Consider the following 6,193-nt stretch of genomic DNA (forward strand, 5'->3'; position numbering starts at 1 on the left):
ATGCTGAAGGGGCAGCGCTCTGTGGGGTGGCCCTGTGCAGGAGCAGTCCCAGTGCAGAGGCAAGGCCAGCTTCCCCCATGGCCAGGCAGGAGGGTCTGAATGGAGTTTTCTGGGGAGGGTCTGAGGGCAGCAGGGCACAAGGGGGCTGTGCTTGTCAGGGACATGGCATGGGAGGAGAGGGCACCCTAAAGATCAGCCCCGAACGACATATGCCATGTGTAAGGGGATGTAGCTCAGTGGAAGAGCGCCTGCTTTGCATGCAGGAGGTCCTGGGTTCAGTCCCCAGCATCTCCAGCAAGGACTTTTGTGCCTCGCTGTGTTGTCTTCCCAGCAGATATAAGGGTGGTGGAAGTCCCCTGGGTAAGCCTGGGTCTCTGATTGGGAGGCTGCTTCCTGCCATCCATCAAAAGCCTCATCAACTTCCTCTTCCTGAGCTGGTGGCTTGTTGTAAACACCTACAGCAGTGTCTGCCGTGTTAGCCTGCCTAGTCATCCTCACCCATAAGCTCTGGACTCACTGTTCATCCACCCCTAGCCTTCCATGATGGAACGAGTGGCTGGGGAGAGAGCGGGAGAGCAGTGGAGGTTGTCTCCCTTGACTTCAGTAAGCTTTTAAACACTGTCTCCCATAGCATCCTCATAGGCAAGAAGTGTGGGCTAGATGAGCGGCCAGTGAGGTGGCTTGAGAAGTGACTGAACGGCAGAGCTCAGGGGCTTGTCATCAGCAGTGCAGAGTGTAGTTGGAGGCAGTGATGTCCCTCCAGGGCTCCGTACTGGGGCCACTCTTCTTCAACTTAGTCGCCAGTGACCTGGACGAAGGTACAAAGTGCCTCCTCAGCAAGTGTGCCGACGATAATAAACTGGGAGGAGCAGCTGATGCATCAGAAGACTGTGCTGCCATTTGAGAGACCTGGAGAGGCTGGAGAGGTGGGGGGAGTGGAACCTCATGAAGTTCAACAAGGGCAAGTGCATGGTCCTGCACGTGGGGAGGTATAACCCCATGCACCAGTGCAAGCTGGAGGCTGAGCTGCTGGAGAGCAGCTCTGCGGAGAAGGACCTGGGAGTGCTGGTGGACACTAAGTTGACCATGAGCCAGCAATGTGCTCTTGTGGCCAAGAAGGGCAGTGGCAGCCTGCAGAAGGGACGATTGAGAGGGGATCTTATCAACGTGTACAAGTACCAGAAGGGAGGGTGTCAAGAGGATGAGGGTCACACTCTTTTCAGTGGTGCCAAGCAGCAGGACAAGAGGCGGTGCGCACCAGCTGAAACACAGGAAGTTCCACCTGTGTGTGAGGGAAAACTTCTTTCTTGAGTGACCAAGCACTGGAAGAAGCTGCCCAGAGAGGTTGTGGAGTCTCCCCTAACATTCTCTGAATCTGCAATTTTCTGATTGCCTCAGTGCCCCCCACCCCCTAAGTCTGGTCCTGGACAACCTACCAGAACCATAAGTTCTGGTAGGGCAGATGTAATGATGGAGTGGGGCAGCCATAGATGCCTGCGACCCTCTTTGGGTCCCTGGCTAGTGCAGTACCAGCAGGGTTTGGTCCAGGTCTTTGCGGCCACTTCTCCTCTCAGTCCACCCCTCCTGGCCCTTTCTCTTCCTGGCTTTCATTTTGCAGGATCAATAGATGTTTTAGGAGGACCCAGAGAGTGGGGGGCAAGTGGGGCAGATGATTGGCACTGTACTAGAGGAGGTCCTGGTGCAGAGGGGACAGGGAGGAGCCACCCAAGCTGTGCTCCTGGCTGTGGGCAGTGACAGCTGGGAGGGCTGTGGGTGCTCCTGGGTGCCAGGTGCTGCTGCGGCACAGTGCAGGGCTGCGACAGAAACCTTTTGAAGCAAAGGAGGACTCCAAAGCAAACACCCCGAGTGCCCCGTTCAGCCCCATCCTGCTGCAGGGCCAGCCCTGGCCAGGGCCCTGGGGGTGATGGGGGCCGTGCCTCTCTGTGACACGGGCTGTGGTCACAGGAGACATCCCGTGTCACAGCCACAGTTGCCCTCCCCCACCCAGACCCGGCCTCTCCCCACATGTCCCAGTGAGGCTGGTCTAGCGCAGGCGCTGGGGCTGCTCTCGGCACCTCTCTGCTGCCAAGAGCTGCCGAGCCTGAGCAGGAGCCAGGGAGCGGAGGTCAGGGCAGTGTGGGGTTGTACAGAAGTGTGCAGGAGGAGGAGGAAGAGGAGAGGAGCTGCTTCCTCATCACCTGCCACTGCAGGGGTGACCCAGAGCACGCAGGACCAGGATGGAGCTCTGGGACGCTGGCCACGGGACACGGCGTGGACAGGGGGTGCCAGCACTCCCCAGCTGGGGTAAGGCCTTCCGGAGATCCTCCTCAGGTCTAGCAGGGATCCTCCCCAGGTCTGGCAGGGTATCGCCTGGAGGCAGTGCCCACCTCAGCCCCTGTAGGGAATGGGGCCTGTTTGGGGAGGGGGTGCTCTTGGAGGACGCTCGCACTGCTCATCCTCCGGCTGAGGCAGGTACGGAGCAGCTGAGAGCTGCCCCCAGAGCATGACGGGTCTTTCCCTTCTCTTCCAGAGCAGCTTGCTGTCTGGGAAGAGGTGTCTGACTACATTGTGCGGCAGCTGATGCTGAACCAGGTGGGTGTGCCTTGCGGGGCCTGCCCCGGGAAGCCTTCTCCTGGAGCTTGTGTGTCTGTGGGATGACTTCTCTGCTTTGACTGGTAGAGTTGAGAGGGTGAAGAGGAGGGGGATGAAAGCGTCTGGAAAGGTCTTCCAAAGAAGGGCCCCAAGGTTTCTCCAAAGCTTTGTCCAGCGCTTTGTCTGTCCCCTTTGTACAGCAGGATGGAGCAGGGCACCGAGCACCATCCACACGCCCTGACAAGTGCCCGGCCTGTCCAGCTGCCAGTCTCATCGTTCTTCTCTTCCTTCCTGTTTGCAGGGAGTCCGAGTTATTCGCCTTGGCACATTTGACGTAGTAACCGAACAAGTCGGTGGTGGGAAGCGTGCTCTTCTCACTGTTCGCAGGCCCGTGTTCCATCTGTCGTGGAGTATTGCAGAGCTTCCCGGCCTCACCTATGACATGGCCTATGCTCCTGGTAAGAGGAGAGGCTGAACCGCTTGCTTCCCCTGGGGACATCCTTGGGGTGTGCCTAACTGCTGGGCAGCAGTGACTGTTAGGAAGCTAGAATTCCTTCAGCAGCTGTGGAGAACAGCTTCAGGGGGTTTTAAAGCACCAGGACAACATCATGCACATTACAGTCACACTCCCTCTCTCCCAGACTTGCTTTCACAACTGGAAACAAGCCAGATGTCTTGGGGCTGCTGCTTCTCTGCTAGTGACTGCGTTCCCCTTCTGCTACTTTCCAGGTCATAAGCTCTCCGAGCCCCTCAAGTACGCTCACATAGCCTCGGCCCTCTCTGTTCCTCGGAAGACAGTGGAGGCGTGCATAGAAGAGACCATGCGGCTTTTCTCCCGCTGCCTGCAGAGCGGGAAGAACGTGGCCCTTGTGCTGAAGGGCCTTGGCACGCTTGTAATTCAAGGAGCAGCTGTGAAAATGAGGTTTTGCAGGGACTTTCTGAAGAGGCTCAATGGGACAGAGCAGCTGCTGGAAGCTCTTCTCGCGGTGAGTTCCCCATTCCTCCAGCACTACCTGTCGTCCTCTGGAAAGCACCAGTGAATGCAATGCTGTCAGCCTGCTGTGACCTATCCAGGTGCATGGAGAGTCCCAGCTGAGAGTAATGCCAGCTCCCGGGACAGCTGGTCCTGAGCGTCCAGAGGACTTGGCAACAAGGATGGCCCTGGGAATAGCTGTGCTGGCTCTGCCCCAAAAAATCATCCAGGCCCAGAGCTCATTTTCATGTGCTCAAGGGAAAAGTCCCAGAAAAGGGCCGGTCCTGTGTGCTTTTTCCACAGAGACTTCCCTCCTGACAGAAAGCCATGGTTTAGTGCTGCTTTGTGTCAGGACCACATCTGAACCCATGTCTCCCTGGACTGTGTCTGGGACAGTAAGGCAGCGAGTTCAGCACTTTCCCCTGATGCTGGGTGACACTATTTCTGCGTGTCCCTTTGGGAGCTCGGCCTGATGCCTCCATGGGACATTTTTGCCCTAGGGTGGAGTGAGGGCAAGGGAGTGATCCCTCCTCCCCTTGCCTGGGCCAGCGGGCATGTGAAGCAGCTCTGTGAAACCTCTGCTGACCTCAGTGCTCTCCCTTTGCAGCTGGAGGGCCTGAGTGTCTTTCATCTCTCCCATGGGGCAGCTGCTCAGAATATTGGATCCCCCTGGTCCTCTTGCTCTTTGGCATTTCTACCTCTGTCTCCAAGTAGGTTTGTTTTTGCAGGAATCATTGCTCGCCCCACTCTCTGGACACGAAGCAGAGGCTTAGGCAGACCAAGGCCCCTGTGCGACCAGAGCCCTCTTGCTGCTCTTGCTGTGCTGGTCTAGTTGTGTTGAGCAGCTCTTGCCAGGGCCCTGGAGTCTCGCCACCATGAAGGGCGTCTTTCTGTCCAAATGTGAGCATTTGCACGCTGCTAGTGATGGCTGCAGCATGTCGCAGAGAGAGTCGTTGGAGCCCAGTGGCCTTGGCCAGGTTTCTAGTGCAGCCCCGTCCTTCAGCGTGGTCCTTCAGGTGCAGCGGGAAGGCTGAGATGTGAAAGGAGGCTGAGCTGAGCCTCCTCTCATGGGTTAAGGCAGAGATGCAAGCCGGCTGCAGGCCAGACCTCTGCACTAGGCAGGACCTGGTCTCCTGACTGCATCTCTCGATTCTCAGCCTTGCAAAAAGCCTGGCAGTCTTCTCACCCTTTCTCCTCCATTTCCCGCCAGCTGCTCTGCTGCACAACTGAGGGGCTGCGGAGAGGCACAGAGAAATTCCATGTTTCAGAGGCAGCTGCTTCTCTGAGCAGTGGGAAAGTGTGCTGCCCTTGTGCGCCCTGAGACAACTGTCTTGGCATCATCTCTCGTGTGTCTCTCCCCTTTGCAGATGCCAGAGATGAGGGATTCAGTCCTCTCAGGCTCCGAAACTGCTGCTTTGCAGACCCGTTCTGGTCGTGTCATTGTCTTTCCTGAGTGAGTACATTCACTTCTTAGCCCCAGCTGGCAAAGCCAGCAGCTTCTCGGGACTTGTCTGGTAGCCCTGTGTTGGCAGTGTTTGTGAAAGCTGCTCAGGAAGTCATTGGAGAGGAATACTTTCCAGTGTGGATCAAAGTGCAGGTTCCTGCTGGTCACTGGCTCAGGATGTTTTCTTGTCTTCTGTGAGACATGCATGAATCAAATGTGTGCTGAACATGTTGTCTTGGGTCAAATGTCTTCTGTGGGGAGGCCTGTCTAGGGCAAAGCGAAGCCTGTGCGCAGTGGGGTTGTGGAGAGCTTTGTGCTGGCTCCCATCCTGCTCAGTGTTTTGTCCCATTAGTTGTCTGGGAGATGGTGCTTCCTTTTTGCAGAGGCACGGAGATGAGATTTGGAGAGCCTGCAGGTGATACGGTGGGTGAGAGGGGCATTAGAACTGGTGCTGCCAAGCACCCCTTCTCACAGGAAGGCTAGGGAAGCTCTGCAAGAGGCAGAGAAGGAAGCTCCTGCCCCTGCAGATGCTGGAGGTGTTCACAATGTCTCTCAGCTTGCTGATACACTCCTCCAGCATCTGGCATGTTCTGCCTATTGTGCTTTGGACAAAGAGTGGCTTCTTGGTAGCTCCCTAATGCCCCTCTGTCCCCATTATGGACACAAGGTGCAAAGGAAGTGTGGTGCCCTCCCTTTAGACTGGCAGCTTTTTCCTCTTTCCAGGTACAATGCTGACAGTCCATCTAGAAAGCCCCCTGTGGCACCTGCAAAGCCCCCGCAGGAAGAGGAGAAGGCAAAAGAGGACACCAGGGCCAAGAAAGGTAATGGGAACGCTGGATCCTGGCAGGGGTTTGTGCCTTCTGCTTCCGTCCTCTTTGGCCAGGCAGTGGAGGCAAGGCGACAGTGCCATGGCTCAGGTAGCATCAGGCACCGGAGGTGACGCTGCGTTCCCAGTACGGGACATCTGGAGTGATTCCTGAGGGAACACGACCTTCCGGCAGCCCAACACTCCCAGCTGCAGCTGATGCCTCCCAGATAAACTTTCCCCCTTTGCCACGGCACTCAGTGCTCTGGGGTGCACTGCAAAGTGCTCTTGCGCTGGAGGTGTTGGTGCAGAAGGGAGGCAAAAGTTAGCACTGTCCTTGTGCAATGTGAATCCTAAATTGTGCCGGGAGCTGCAGGTC

The 6,193-nt window shown here is 56.9% G+C and overlaps 1 non-coding gene across 1 annotated transcript; it reads left to right on the forward strand.

Moving 5' to 3' along the window:
* Positions 1-222: 222 nt before the first annotated feature.
* Positions 223-294, forward strand: TRNAA-UGC (transfer RNA alanine (anticodon UGC)). The gene has a single exon. It is a non-coding gene; the product is annotated as a tRNA-Ala (tRNA).
* The last annotated feature ends 5,899 nt before the right edge of the window (positions 295-6,193 follow it).

Source organism: Rhea pennata, unplaced genomic scaffold (genome assembly GCF_028389875.1).
Source record: "Rhea pennata isolate bPtePen1 unplaced genomic scaffold, bPtePen1.pri scaffold_26, whole genome shotgun sequence".
NCBI classification, from domain to species: Eukaryota; Metazoa; Chordata; class Aves; order Rheiformes; family Rheidae; genus Rhea; species Rhea pennata.